The sequence below is a fragment of the Mesocricetus auratus genome, unplaced genomic scaffold (assembly GCF_017639785.1).
Source record: "Mesocricetus auratus isolate SY011 unplaced genomic scaffold, BCM_Maur_2.0 Super-Scaffold_100020, whole genome shotgun sequence".
Taxonomy (NCBI): Eukaryota; Metazoa; Chordata; class Mammalia; order Rodentia; family Cricetidae; genus Mesocricetus; species Mesocricetus auratus.
The window spans coordinates 13,015,725-13,032,709 of NW_024429201.1; positions in this window are offsets into that span (position 1 = coordinate 13,015,725).

Consider the following 16,985-nt stretch of genomic DNA (forward strand, 5'->3'; position numbering starts at 1 on the left):
GCCCAAGAGGTCCCATAGGATTTCCCAAACATCATAGGCTATTGCTAAGGCTATTAGTTGCTTTCCACAATCTTATTGTAAGGCCCTATTGCTGAAGACAATACTTACTTATGTCATCAAATACAGAGAAGTCAAACTGGTGCGTAACTAGAAGCTTCACCCCTACTGAAAGGTACTCTTCATACTACTGAAGGAGAAAGTTATCATGAATATCACCTAGCTACAAACTCTGTGACCTACAACAGTGACATGCTTGAAAGGTATGTTGGTGCCATAGTGGCACAAACATTATGGGAGTTACCAAACAATTTCTGTTTGAATTTAAGACCCATTCCATGAGATGGAATACTCACTACTGCTAGAGGCCAAGAATCTGAGCCCAGATAACTTATGGACCTGCAGAAAAACCTAGTGCTATGATTCTGCTAAGGTCCATAGCAACAAACTAACTCCTAATGACATATTTCTACATCCATAGATTAGTGCCTTACTCAACCCTCATCAGAGAGAAACTTCTTGCAGTAGATTAAAACTAACATAGATACCTACAACAGGAAAATATTCAGAGAGTAAGCACTTTGAAGCACCCAATCCTAACTGGAATGTCTTCATCAAAGCCCCTCTCAAGGCTCAGGGATCTACATGAAGAGGAAGTAGAAATACTGTAAGAGGCAGGGATAACTCAAAGGAAAACACTGTCCTCCAGACACAGCAAGACTGAAGCCCATATGAACACATAGAGACTGTGCAAGCACAGCAAGACCTGTACAGTCGCAAGCCAGATGGAGTTAGTCCTTACACTGTGAGGGGGAAGTACACACAGGGTGCTACCCTTAATCAAGAAGCTATCTGTAATTCATACTGACTAACAAAGGGAAAATCAGTTTCCTTCAATGGAGCGTTACTGGGTATATCCAGGGCAGACCTTATGCCCAGGACGGAATATTTGGCCAACCCAAAATGAACTCAGTGGTATTTTTGTGGACGTTTCGTTTTGGAATTTTTGTCTTACTTGTTTTGATTTTCATTTTTGTGTTCTTGTTTCTTGTTTTTTTATTTTTTATTTTTAAAGAGAGAAAAAAACAAGGGGGGAGAGAGAACACAAAGTCGGGTGGTTAGGGCAGTAAGGAGGATCAGGAAAGGGTGGGAGGAGGGAAAACATGAATAAAATACATTATATGGGAAGTTTTGAATTAGAAAATAATTTACAAAACAGTTTGTTGTCTCTGCTGAGAGTCACTCAGATAAGACAAGCTGCAAAGAAGATTCACAGACAAGCAACAAACCCAATGAAGCAGAGATTATCATGGCTACCTGGAAGAGGCAAAGACTGACTGAATCACCTGAAAAGGACACTGTCCAATGTGCTGAGCTGCCTGCAGGCTGTGCAGTGCACTCCAGGTTCCCAGCTTTGGTGAACCGTCACCCTTGCCAGGGTGGTCTTTGGTGACACAGTTGTCTTTGTCTGTCATTTCTACTCCTGTAAATAACCCCTCATCCTTATTCCTGTTTGTTCACTAAGTTGAACTTTTATGTGTCTGTACTTTGGTGTGGCCTTCTTTTCCCCTGTCTGTGGTGAGTAGAAGTTTGTTCATGTCACTCCAGGAATAGTGTGCAGTAACAACTTTAAAGTCGTAAAAATGTTCCTAGAGACAAAGAAGTATGATGTTTAGGACAGAATTGAGTGAGGGCTGTTGAGGCAATTATATAGACTCTATTTTCCTTCTTTTATCATTGCTCCAGTTTCTATTTCTCTGAGAAATAGATAAAACACCACACTTCATTAAATTCTTGGTAATTAGCTCTTAAGTAGGTTTAAATGACCTACTGTTAATCTCCCTTGGGCACTTTTACCACTGTCCACTTCTGGTCCCTTTAACATAATATTTTTTAAAGTCAGGTTCTAATCTCCTTTCATGGAGGTAACTGGGGACCTATTCAGAACCGAGTTTGCATTATTCATCTCATTTTCTCTGGTAAACATTTCCCTTGAACTCATTCCCCTTAGGCATGAGCCAGTCACTAGGAGTTTTTCCTGATTGCCTCCCTAGTCACAGCTGTTGAATGCATCACAGGGCCATACCCAGCTAACCTGGTTTCTGCAAGGAAAAATCAGAGAGAGTAGAATTTGGTACAGGTGGGATAGTGCTGGATTTGTGCAAGAAAATCTTGGCTACTTGTCAGTTTATGATTGGTAAATGGGAGGAAAATGGAATTGTAGCTTTGCAGGGTTTTTTTCTGTATCATTGGATACTTAATTCTTTTTTTAAAATTTAAATTAGAAACAAGTTTGTTTTACATGTCAATCCCAGTTCCCTTTCCCTGCCCTCCTCCCCTGCCCTCCTCTGACATCCCATCTCAACCCCTTTCTGCTCCCCAGGGAGAGTGAGGCCTTCCATGGGGGATCTTCAAAGTCTGTCATCATTTGGAGCAGGGACCTCCCACATGGAATGGGCACATATATGGATACCTAATTCTTAAAACCTTCAACAACAGACTCCTCTGGTTCAGTTGTTTCTCTAGCTCTTTGTTTTGGAATCCTTTTGTGTGTGTGTTCATCTTTGTTTTACTATTATTTTTCTTTTGAATACAATTCTCTCTGCAGTTTCTCTTTGAATGGTTCTCACATGTCTTCTGCATGCTGGTATGCCCTGGTGCCTAATGAAGGTTTTCATTTGCATGTCTTTCCTCCTGGGAATGAGATGTCCCCTATTCTCTCAGGGTGTTCTGTAAACTTTTGATCACTCTGGGCCACCTCTGCTTACAGCCAATAGTTTGTAGGTTTTTCTTTGTGTTTTGTTTTGTTTTCTTAACTTCAATACTTTTTATATTCCTGCATTTTGAAATCGTCTCACTCCATGGCATTTCAGTTATATATGGCAACTGTATATCACTTCCAATGATGTCATCCCTCCAGTTCAAAGTTTGTAGTATTACCTGTCTTGGCCGTATCTACCTAGATTTCTATGTTTGCTATATGCATTGGAAATTCCATTTTATCAGCTTAAGATTGTTGTTCTTTTGCAAAAGTTTAAAGTTAGAAAAAGAAATTAGAAAGGCATGAGATGGAACCGGGACCAGCAGAATGGAGCATAAGCCTTGGAGAGTACATTAACCATGGTTTATTACAGTGGTGGGAGAGTGAGAGGGGGGAGGAGCAAGAAAGAAACAGTGAAGAGAGGGCAGGGTGGAGAGTGAGAGCATGGAGAGGAGAGATAGTGGAGAGAGAAACCATGTGGAGTTGGTTACTTGAAAGGACATGCATACTGGTATGCAGCCCCTTAATGAAGGAAGTAGTGATGTGTCTGCATCACTGGGCATGCCCATTGTCAGCGGGTGGTGTCAGCATGATGCAGGAAGTTCCAACAAAGATACTTCTTATCCTTTTTCTAGCTCCCTCCCTCCCTCTTCTTTCTTCCTTCCTTCCTTCCTTTCTTTTTTTCTTTCTTTCTCTCATCCCAAGGGGATTTGCTTATTCAACAGTGATGAACTGCATTGGATTATTTTCCTTCATCATTGATAAGATCTTTTTGCTCTATCCTTCATTTTTGAACAATTTTGAGAAAGTGTTCATCCAACTTTGCATCTTGTGTAACATTCAAGATTTGTTTCTGGCTGACTTATCTGTGTTTTGCTTATTTTTGCAACTGTGCTGTGAGTCTGTCCTCAGTTTGTCTATTTTCTAACTTTTTTTGTTATTTGTCTGCTTGTTTGTCCCTCACCCTTCACTTGCCTAGTGTGGTATATAGTTATGAAAGCCTCATAATAATGTCAGAAATCAGACTCCTAGGTTTCTATTTTCCAACAACTTATTTTACTATCTGAATCTAGAGCTTTTCTTTGTGACAGTATGAGAGCTTTCTATTTCTCGTTTGGCCAGTTTTTGAGAGTCAAATTTTTAAGGCTTATTCATTATCTAAATTTTGCTTTATTGGTCTATGGTATAAAGAATCTCTTTAAGAATTTTGCTTTATAATTTTCCTCCAATTTTTTACAATGTATTGATGTGTACTTTACTCTTTTTCTTGATATACCTCATTAGTTTAATCTGTTATTAGTTGTTTCAGAGGACCAATACTCAGTACTAGACTTCTCAATTATATCTTTGTTTATATTAAAATAGTATTAATTTTGTTTGTTATTATTTTTGAAGTACATTTTAAAACTTTTGGCCTTTCATTATTTTCACACCAGTGCACCTACCTTTACCTAATTAAAAAAAAATTCCATTGACTTTTGTCTGCTCATTTTTCTTATTCTGTTTCTCCTGCTTCCCGTGCTTTTCCCAGTGGATTCCTTGTTATTTAGTTTTCACTTCCAAAATGATCCTTTTTCACCCCCTTTGTTTGTTTGGTTTTATTTTGTTTCCTATTTAAAAAGTCCTACTTTTACATTCATATTTCCCAGTGCTGTGGTGATCTTGTCAACCTCATAATCATTTGTGTTTTTTTCTTGAGTACACATATTTTATCTTTAAAGATGAGAGTGCTTCATTCTTTTCAACATTCATATCTGTGTCAAACCATACCTAATTTTATATTCAAACAAGCTTTTAATTTTAGAATTGTTTTGATTCATTAAAAAAACATCAAAGACAATACAGAAATGTTTGTGCATCTTTTACCTGTTTCTCTCCTTCTTGTTATCTTTCTATATTCTATAATGAACCAATAGCAAAGCACTGTCAGCAAATAAACCTATTTTATTTAGATTTATTTCATTTTTCTTAGTACTTTTCTTTCCAAGAATTCTATCTAGGGTACCATACTACATCAAGTCAGCATGTCTGTGTAGTATCTTCTGGACTGAGACAGTTTCCCATTGTGATGGTAGTTTTCTGTGTCCATTTTTCTTGTTATTTAATTAAAGCTAATCTGAATACTAATTGCTAATGTGATAAACACCTACAATCATTATATCTCAATGAAAGGAGATTGTACTTGATATAACAAAATGTTCTTCAAACACAGAATAGACTAAGAATGGGCCATGGATGGATATTGTGTAATTCCATGTAGCAATGGAAGTACTCTAAAACTCAAATAAGGCATGCTTTATTTTAGTATTATTTATTTATTTAATGTGTTTGTGTGTGAGTCTTGAGTATATGTATATACACCATGGAAATGCAGAAACCCACAGATGTTAGAAGAGGGTGTTGGGCCCCCTTGGAACTGGAGTTATAGGTGTTTGTGTTCTAAGAACTGAACCCAGGTCTGAACCCTGGATCTCTGAAAGTGCTCTTAACTCCTTAGCCCATCTTTCCAGTCCCTTCCTATCTTTACTACTTTTTTCTTGTGCTATGCTGAGATTCAAACCCAGAACATTTCATACACTAGACAAATGCTCTTCCATTGAGGTCTATTTCTAGCTCTTCTCTGTCCATGAATGAGTATGTTAAGTGAGATGGTAATTTTCCTGGACTGAAACAATAAGGATAGTGAGGGGCATGGGAACTAGAGGTACCTTCTGGAATGTTTGTGACATTCTGCTTATTGTTTTCTCTGATATTTACATGAGTTTATTTTGTTTTAAAAATTTATAAATTGATGCTAATAGTAACATGTACACTTTACTATAGTAGTTTGTGTAGAAACTTCCCAAGAACATATTGTATTACTCTAAAACAATATCTGTTAGTCGAATCAGTTAGGCTTTTTATACCTTTTCCTCTACCTTATCACTGAAATGTATGCCTCCCTTTATGTCCCATTTTCCATGTTTCTAGCATCTAGGGTGTGCATAAACAAGTAACTTAGGCACATGATCGCACATCAGAGAATATTGGAGAATTTTAATAAAATATGGATTTACACTCTTTGGCAGAACCCAGTAATCTATACTTTAATAAATTTCTCTGAATAAATTTCATAGACAGACAGGTTTGAGAACTTTCAGATTAAATGACTCAAAAGTACCAGAGACATTCATTAGGCAAAATGTTAATTTATAATTACACGATGAAAGTCAGTTTTTATGAAAGTCCGACCTTGGTTATTTATGCTTTTGTGCTGATTGGATTGAGTAGAATCCATACTAAGTAGATAAAATGGCTTGTTTTGATGGCATGATGCTAATGACTCAGAACCTTCTTTTAGAAAATTGTTCAAATTGCAATCAAATGAAATTGCAAAATCTCTTTAAACCATGGTTCCCACACATGTAATTAGAAGATAATACTTGTCACATATGGTTGTTTTAAGATTTAAATGCATGATATCATAAAGTACTTACTACAGTATAATGTCAGATGCAGAGTCAATTTGATGAATGAATTTCAAGACTCTCTGCAAGAGTAAAAGTGTTGTTTTCTAGTATATTTGGGTTTTTGCTCTTTTAGAATAGGATTATGGTTGGAATTCCAAGGTGATACAATTCCTCACTGGCATCAGACATAGTTTTGGGTGGTATATTCCAGTAATGATGGTGACTTTGCACACATCAGTTATGATCTCATCAAGTTCCCAGTTTTTATTGTTACTGTTCTTTGTGAAAATACTAGCCAGAGTTTGGAGAGAATCTAGAGAAATCTGTGATCAGAAGCAAACTGGCCTTCCAAGTACACCATTAAATCTCTTCAGTTTCCTTAGTATCATGATCTAGTCAATGAGCCAACCAACCATTGGTAATTGAACAAAAACTAGGTAATTGACATGAAATGCTCTACTACCTCAGAAGACCAATTTGGTCACATCTCTAATTTTTCAGTTAATCAGTTTGGTACCCAACTTCCTTATGCATCAGGAAGCTCTTGATATTTCTTCTACCCTCAGTCTGTCCAAGAACATTAACATCTCACACAGTCCCTAAGAAATTTGTCAACTTGACATAAGTTATGGTTATTTGAGAAGAGGGAACCACAATTGAGAAAATGTCTCTGTAAGATTAGTTTGTACTCAAGCCTGTGTAATATTTTCTTATTTAATGTTTGATATGAGAGCAGTGCCACCTCTGGCCAGGTGGTCCTATGTTATATGACAAAGTAGGCTAAACAAACCATGAGAAGCAAGCCAGTAAGTAGCATTCCGCCACAGCTTCTCCTTCAGTTCTTGCCTCTGGGATCCTGCCTTGTGTTCTTGTCCTGAATTCTCTGGATGATGAGCTGCAAACTGTAGGATGAAATAAACCCTTTCCTTTCCAAGTTGCTTTCTGGCCATGTTGTTTTATCACAACAGACCATAGTTACAAATGATTTAAATCTATTATGTCAGAGAAATAGGATTGAGTCATCTGTGTTATGAGGTCAAGATGATACAGAGCACACTGTGATTTTTTTAAAAAAGCCACTGTGTATTGTGTGTGTATGTGTGTGTGTGGGGGGGGGTAAGGTGTAGGCTGGAAGTTAGCATCCGGATGTCTCAATGGCTTATTTTTGAGACAGTGTCTCTCATTGAACCAAGAGTCTGTCCTTTCAGCTAGATTGGCTGGCCATTGAGCTCCCAGGTTCCATCTGTCTTTATTTACAGATGTGTTAATCATATCAGCTTTTACATGCATGTTAGAGCTTCAGCTTCAAGTCTTCATACTTGCCCAGCAAGCACTTTACCTATTGCACCATCTCCCCAGTCCCACTGTTACTCTTTTAGTGCAGAAAATCTGTCAATGCTAGGGCTTGTTTATCTGAGTTTTAGTTTCCAAGTATTTTGGCTTATTTATATGCTACTTCCTGTAGTTCCAGGTAATTCCATGAGTGCTGAGGCAAAATTAGAAATGAAACAACTCGTCTAATTTTTAGACACAAACCACTGTCATTTTTTCCGGTGTATGAATCAGCCCTAATACCAGGATGTGTACTATCCCTTTCCTTTGGAGATTGTGTTACTTGTTCAGCTTTCTATGAGAGACAAAGTCCCATGGTGGTAGGAGTTCATCTGTGTACTTCCTGCCTTCATCTGCCTAGAGTCAGAGAACCCAAGGAATACTGTCACCATGTTTCAGCACAGTTAGTGCTTGTGTGTTCTGTTTTTTATTTGCTGTCCCAAATGTAACTGGAAACATGATACATAGGGGAATTCTGGGAGCTTTCTCTTCTTTCCAAGTAATTCACAATACTCTCAAGGATCATGGTTTTCTCTGTGGTACAACAGACAGAATTCACCATTATCACTAAATTAATGCCTGGGATTTTAGGTTGAAATTATACCATCCGTGGGACAAAATCGCTATCGTGGTTAGGCTAACAATCATGTGGTTTAGGCTGGAATGTATTAAATGTTTCCACACATATTCTCTACGGAATTTGTTTGTTTGTTTGTTTGTTTGTTTTGGCTTCACTTCATAATACTTCTCTTTTTTTCTTTTATCATTTTTTATTTTAATTTTAAATAGCTTGTTTTACATGTCAATCCCAGTTCCCTCTCCCTCCCCTCTTCCCGCACTCCCCTTCCCCCCCCCAGCCTCCCACCCTATTGCCAATTCCTTCCACATAGGGGATATCTAGAGTCTGTCATTTTACTCCGGGCAGGGTTCAGGCACTCCCCCTAAGAGTCCAGGCTGAGAGAGCATCCCTCTTTGTGCTATGGGCACACGATGACTGTCTAAGGAATTTTTATATGACTGCATAGGTCTATGAATAGAGATACAAACCAAACATTCACTGAAAGCAGATAATAGATAAATTTATTTTAAAACAATGCTTTATTTTATACATGCATATATACACTTATGATTTGTTAAAGGCAGAAACAAAATTTCATACTAATGAGATGATTGTGCCTTTTATTTTTTCATAAAAGTTAAATCTCGGCTGGGTATTTGATACTGCACAGTGTGGATCATCTTCAGTTTTTCAGGGTTGATGAATATTTTGATTTTATAATTTTCATAAATATGTACTATAAAATGACCACATCATGTTTTAGAACTGTTTTATAAATATTGTTAAGTCTGTCCTAATTCCAAATTAAAATTTATTCCATGACTTTAAAAAGAGTAAAACTCAAATAAAGGATTCAAGCAGTAGTTTTTAATATCAAACATTAAAATCCAATCCAATTCAACCCAATCCAAAGATATACAGAATTAAATACTTATTCAATGAATTCTGAGGAGTGACTACTGAAAATACTAAAAGCCTTTGTTTTCCATTCTTAGCTATGGAGAAATTAAAATTAAAGCTACTGTGAGCATCATCTCACCCCAGTTGCAATATTATCACACACACACACAAAGAGGGAACAAATGGCAGCAAATGCTGACAATGGGGAAATAGGAACTCTTATTTGCTGCTGGTGAAAATATAAATTTGTGCAGTCTGTATGGAAATCAGCAGGGAGGTTCCTCACAAAACTGAAAATAGTACTAGAGCCTGACCCAGTTGTGTTACTCTTAAGCACATACCTAGAGAACTAAACACCACAGAGATACTTGAATAGTTGTGTTTATAGCTTCATTATCCACAGCTGCCAAGTGCTGAACCAACCGAAATGATTATCAACAAGTGAAGGGGTAAAGAAAAATGTGGGACATGTCTCGGTGGTTAAGCACTTTCCATCAAACATGAGAAGCAGAGTGTGGGTCTCCCGAACCTGTGTAAGTGTTCGTTGGTTGTAGTGGCCCCCTGTGGGAACAGGGGCTCCTCAGAGCCAGCTGACAAGGGAGACTAGCATGTCAGTGAACTTTGGGTTTTATCAGATGATCCAGACTCATTCAGTAAGGTGGAAGAGTGATTGAGAATGGTTCTTAACATTAATATCAGCGGTTGGCACATGCGCATGCATCCATACACATGAACATACTCAAGTATGTAAACATGAATACACACATAAATATACATCATACACTTGGAGAAATGGGAAAAAGAAAAAAGACAACGCGGCCCATATACAAAGGAATTTCATGAAGTCATAAAGAAAAATGCACTCATGGCATTTGCTGTGAAAATGATGGAAGGAGAATCATTATGCTAAGGAAAATAAGCCACATTCAGTAAAACAAGTACTATGTGTTCTCCAGCACATCTGGAACCTTGGTGTACAATTTAACATTTGAGCCTGGTGCAATAGCTCAGCAGGCAAATTGCTCATGGACAAGCCCAAGGAATGGAGTGAGACAGGAGAGAACTGCAAGATGTCCTTTGTATTCCCCGTATTTGCCATAGTACATGCTCACTCAAAAATACAACTGTGCTCATAGTACGTGACTACACACACACACACACACACACATACACACACGCACACACACTTTAAACAAATTAAATGACGTGTTTATTTACATGCATATGTGAAGAGATCATGGAACTAGAAAGAGAACTATGAGAGGTGAGAAAAATCTGAGGCATAGTGTGAAATAGGGTAATAATAAATTACACATGACAAGAAAGCAGAAGAAAATAGCTTAGAGGAAGTAAAGGAACTAATTAGAGTAGGGAAGGGACATGGGAGAGGGTAGAATGAGTATGAGTGATCAAAATGAGAACAAAATTCAATGACACACATATGAAGATACCATGATAAAATAATTACGTTGTATGCTAACCTAAAAAGTAAAGAAAAAAGAAAAATATAACTTATCAAAAATACTGTAGAGTGATGGTTTAAATATCATTGCAAGAGAATTTAGGAGTCAATGCTAGAAATAGTCTTTGTTTTCTGTAATGGGTCTAGTATGTTTCTATAAAAGCAGACAATTTTTCAAGTACAGTAAGAACACCACAGTTTATAACTTACAGTACCAGTGTATTTCAGGTGATGATTGTTTGGTAAGAGGAAGGCAGGTGCAGTCCAACGTGCTTACATGGTGTGTGCACAGCCAAGGATGTAGTGGAGCTCAGGCAAGTGTGTCACCAAGTTTGTCACAGGACCCATCTCAGATCTGCTGAATTAGTCTGGATGATAGACAGTGGATCCCACCAGTCTTTTAAGGAGCCCACTGGAGAGTGTTTTAAATTTTACAATCACTGTTCTTGACAGAAACATACTTTCTAATTGTTCCTTCAGTGGGAGAAAAGAGGACATATCCATCCTTGCTGCCATCATCTAAGTGTCAGTAACTCTTCAAATACATACATACACACTCACGCATATACACATACACACATACATGCACACATGCATGCATGCATGTATACAGACACACACATACAGACACACACACACCTCCTTTATAATAAACAATAGCTTGTGGAAAACGAGTGTAAATAGGCTATTCCTGTACTTTTCTTATTTGTGCCTCCTGGCAGTTTTGAGTTAGATGGTCTGTCTGTTCTGTCTGAAACAGGAAGGGCATGAAGACGCTGGGAGAGCTCCAGGTTGTCCTGGCTTCTTCTTTCCCTTGGCATCTTCCTAGACTTGTTTCCCCTGTTATTCATGAAGTCTGCTTTTGTTGCAGCAGTCCTGGTAGGAATGGAGCTTCTCCATCTGCCTTAAAGAAGTAGGAGTCACATGGAGCTCTTTATTACCAGGTTCCCATCAATTTGTGCAATTTGCTGTCGCAGTTTGTTTTTCTATTAGATGTATTCTTCTTAAGAAAAAGAATACTGGAATTAGAAATGGAAACCTGACCCAGATAAGTTGACAATATTACTGAGCAGTGTAAGTATTACATTACAAACTATTACTACTTTCCCCACAGTCTACTGAAAATGAATATGGCACACCTGCAGAGACATGTCATGGACGCAGGAGGGCATTAGGGAAGAGAGAGCAGCATTTGCGTTACTTCATTTTCTCATAGTGAGGTTATACTGTATGTCCCCATCTATCACAAAACAGGATAGTGAGTCCTGAAGAGCCCCTTGGAAATGCTATCCACAGAGCAGTCTGTTCACTACTTTTTTCATGAAAAGGAGGAACAAGTCCTTGTGCATGTACCTGCTCCCAGGTCTCTGTCTCCACCATAGCTGCATAGTTAGTGCTAGATTGCAATAGATTACCTGAAAGTGAGAAGTACCAAAAGTAATACCAGTCACGTTCAGGTACTATGCTAAAGTTTCATGGGTAATTATTATTTTGCTGTCCATCCATCACATTTTAGTAGTAGGAGATATGTGGATGATAAAAATTTGTCATAAGCTGGGCGGTGGTGGTGCACGCCTGTAATCCCAGCACTCGGGAGGCAGAGGCAGGCGGATCTCTGTGAGTTCGAGGCCGGGCTGGACCGATAGCCTCCAAAACAATACAGAGAAACCCTGTCTGGTAAAAACAAAAAAAAATTTGTCATAAATATTTTGATCTTTATTTATAAGAAAGACCCAGGGGCTAAGCAGTTCACAACACTTGTGGATTTTTCAGAAGACAAGGGTTTGGTTCTGAGCACTCTTATGATGGCATTTGACCTCCATAATACTGTACATATTTGTGCACATACACTCAAAATATAAAATAATTTTTTCAAATTTAAATTAGAAACAAGGTTGTTTCACATGTCAGTCCCAGCTCCCTCTCCCTCCCCTCCTCCCATGCCCTCCCACCAACCCCCCTATAACCTCCATCCCTACTCTGTTCCCCAGGGAGGGCGAGGCTCTTCATAGGGGATCTTCAGAGTCTGTCATTTCGTTCAGGGCAGGGCATAGGCACTCAAAGTCTATTTGTATGCCAGAGATTTTTAGAAAGAGAAAAACCAGCATGCAGTTTTTATTCTACAGGGGTATTTTACAATGTTGATTTGTAAAACCTTTTATTTTATTTTATTTTTTAAATTTTTTGGGGTTTTTCAAGACAGGGTCTCTCTGTATTGCTTTGGAGGTTGTTCTGGAACTTGCTCTGTAGACTAGCCTGGCCTCGAACTCACAGAGATCTGCCTGCCTTTGCCTGCCAAGTTTTGGATTAAAGGTGTGTGCCACCAACACCAGACTTTTGTAGTGCCTTTTAAAAAAGGAACAGCAGCTATAATTAGTATCCGTTAGTACCTTACCCTCCTCCCTTCCTTATTCCCTTTTCTCTCTCCTTCTAGTTTGGAAGGGTCATCTTGCCTCCACTTTCCCAAACTCTTGGTTCCTATGTATTTAATGTTATTAAAGCCTCTGTAGCATGTATTATAGTTGATGTTTCCAAGATCATTCACTGATTTATTTACAAGTACTTTCATAACTCAGAAAAGCTGTTGTGTTTGTGATTTGTTATACTCAGGGTTTTTTACACTAAAAGGGTGATAATTATTTAAGTAACAGGAAAAAGATACTTAGGGCAATGTCAAAGATGTACCAACTATAGGTTTCTAGTTATTATATCCCAGTGAAATAGACAGCATTTAATTTTTCCAGCTATGAGGTTGGGTAATAGTCACAAAATATTGTCAGCCAATAATGCTTATCTCAGGTTTTATGTACAGGTTTCTACGGAAGCTGAGTAGCATAGATGAGGTTGACTATACCTGCAAAGTGCTTCCTATGCACAGCCGTTTCAGAACTCTTATTGACATTGTGCAATCCAAGACCTCATAATAATCACATTGCTAATGTATGCTGTCTGAGCTCAAGGCCTTCAGGTAAATGGAAACAGTCAGTGGATGCATAAAGTTTGAAGCCTCACCCGCTTCATCAAGGAGCACTTGTAGTACAATTTAATTATATATATGTATATATATACATATATATATTATAATTTTTCTATGATCATAAGATTTTAAAATAATACTAATGATCACAATTATTACTTCATATTACTTTAAGTTTTGAAATTTTATGGCCACAGAAAATAAGCTTCAATTACTATCGAAGATGATTTTTACTACTAAGATATTTTCATGAAACATTATAAACATTAAATTCTATGTTGAATGCAAACACAAAATAAAGGGAATAATTAAAACCTTTGTTATAAACATTATTCTTATAATTTTAAAATTGAGGAAAGTGGATGTTATTTATATAATTTTAAATGCGTCCTAGTAGGTATGAAATTCCAATGATTTTTCAGTAATATAAGGCACATTTAAAAGGCATTAGACAAACACGCCCAGAATCCAGTTGCAGAGATGGAGGAGAAATGACCAAATGAACCAAGACAGAACTGGAGATACCCGCTGAAACAGTTGACCTGACCTAATGAGAGCACACATACCCTTGCCTATAAAGGTGGGGAGCCAGCATTGGACTGAACCATGCCCTCTGAATGGGAGTAGCAGCTAGGAGGACAAGGCAGTCAATGGGACCTCTAACAGTGGAGCCAGGGTTTATTCCCAGGTCACAAATGGACTTTGGCAGCCCTTTCCCTGTGGAAGGATACTGTTGCAGCCCAGATATGGAAAGGAGGGCCTGAGCCTTCCCCAAACGACATCATGGACTTTGATGATCCCCGTGGAGTATCTCACTATCCCTGGGGAGTGGGTAGTGGGTGTGTTAGGGGATTGGTGGGAAGCTTTGGAGGATGGGAGGGCAAAGGCATGGGAGGATGGGTATATAAATAAGAGTGTTTATAAAAATAATATAAAGTTTTTTTCAAAAAATTTAAGTATAAATATTTGTGATATACTGTAAACAACTTCCTGGATGCAAGACTATATATAATTATTATTAGCCAGCTGCCTATAATTTTTAGGAACGTTTCACTTGTGTGGGTAGATTGCCTCAGCATAATGGAGACAGTTTATTCCCTTAAGAGCAAATTTGCCCACATTCCTGACATTGAGTAAGAACCCCTTTGCCTAGAGGGATTTCCTTATATTCAAGAATAATGGAGACATGTGCACTTTTGCAGAGGAATGTGTGGGGTAAATTCTTCAGCAGCCTTTATGTAAGATCAGAAATTCTTACATAGGATTCCTCTTCTGCAGTTCATCTGCTTTGTGTGTGGGGTCAAGGCAGTCTTCCTTGAATCACCCTCAGGACCTTTGGGTGCTAGGTCATCGGAGCTAAGATGCTATCAATGCCAAAAGTAATAGCAGTCTAAATCTATTTGGACTTACTATCTCCTTGTCAAATGAATCCACAAGAAGGATGGCTTTGGAGATTTTAAGTGATGTAGCTTAGATTCCATTTTACACACACATCTTAAATTTTGAAATTTAAATGTGAATTTAAAACCCTCAAAACAAATATACATTCCCTGTATTTTTAGTACTTACAATGTCATCTGGAAGATGTTAGTAATTAATAGATATTTATTAAAAATAAATGGAAAAATGAATAATTGAAGTATGGATAGGAGTTTTAGAATCCATTTTTGCTACTAAGCAGGTATAGACTAAGTAGCATGTTAACAGGTTGATTGCATCCTAGAGAAAGAAGGAATTTAAGAATAGAGATTAGAGGGCAGAGGTGAGCTCCGGGCCCCCATCTTGGTCCCGATTTTTTCTGCTCATCATCTCTGGGATCTCCCAGACTGGGGACTGCAGCAAGCTCTAACTGCCCCAGGAGGGCCAAGCAACCAGGATCCTGCTGAGAGAGCTGGTCTATTCCTGCCCCCAGTCAGGACAGAGGGCAGAGGGGAGAGGTGAGCTCAGGGCCCCCATCCTGGTGCTAGCTTCCTTCCACTCACCCTCTCTGGGATCTCCTGGATTGGGGACTGCAGCAAGCTTGACTCGCCCCAGGAGGACCAAGAAACCAGGACCTACTGAGAGAACCAACCTACCCTTGACCCCAGCTCGAGGGCAGACTGCAGAGAGCAGATCTCCCACTTACTGGGAGAGGGAGTGCCTCAAACCTGTATGTACCCACCATGAGACCCCTCAGTGTGTTGGACCTGCTTCACCCACTGGAAGAGAACTTTAGACTCATACCCATCAGCAAAGGAAGAGACCCCACCTGTATACACTGAAAGAAGGGATGGGAAGATGACAATACAGGAACAAATTCAATGACAGAAAAACCAATATGAAGCCACCAGAGACTAAGGACTGTATACCAGCAAGATCTGAACATCACAATACAGATGAAGCAGAAGAGAATGACCTTAACAACAAATTCATGAAGATGATAGAGGCCCTAAAAGAAGAAATGAGAAAATCTTTTAAAGAAATGGAAGAAAAGACAAACCAAAAATTATAAGAAAGAATTCAAACTGTTTTTAAAGCTGAAATAGAGGCAATAAAAAAACACAGTCTGAAGGAATACTGGAATCAGAAAAGGTGAGTAAACGATCAGGAACTACAGACGCAAGCATAGCCAACAGAATACAGAAGTTAAAAGAGAGAATCTCAGGCTTTCAAGATTCACTAGAAGAAATAGAGTCATCGACCAAAGAAAATCTTAAGTCCAACAAATTCCTAACACAAAATATCCAGGAAATATGGAACGCTGTGAAAAGACCAAATCTAACAATAATAGAGATAGAAGAAGGTGAAGTAACCCAGCTCAAAGGGGAAGAAAACATATTCAATAAAATCATAGAAGAAAACGTTCCCAACCTAAAGAAAGACATGCCACCAAAAGTACAAGAAGCCTACAGAACTACAAAAAGGGTGGATTACAAAAAGAAGTCCCCTTACTACATAATAATGAAAACCTCAAGCATACAGAATAAAGAAAGAATATTAAGAGCAGCAAAGGAAAAATGCCAAGTAACATATAAAGGCAAACCTATCAGAATCATACCTGGCTTCTCCATGGAAACCCTGAAAGCCAGAAGGTCCTGGATAGATATTATAAAAACACTAAGAGACCATGGATGCCAGCCTAAACTAATATACCCAGCAAAGCTTTAAATCACTATAGATGGAGAAAACAAGATAATTTCATGACAAACCAGATATAAACAACATATCAACTAATCCAGTCCTACAGAAAGTTCTGGAAGGCAAACTCCAACCTAAGGAAGGTAACTACACTCACAAAAACATAGGCAATAAATAATCGATCTTTCCCAAAAGCCAAAAGAAAAAGCAGTGTAAATACTTTCTTGTGTGTTTCTTGTATGCAGCAGAAGGCAGGAAGCCAAACAGTGACTAATTAACCTACTTAAGACTTTGTTACACTAACAATTTCTTCCCACAGGTCCCCATGATTGTCACTGTCCCACTTCAGCAGGAAGTAAATTTGAGAATTCCATGTCCCTTCTTCCTCCTATTGATAGCAGAGGATAGTTTACACCTGTTAGTGTTAATTT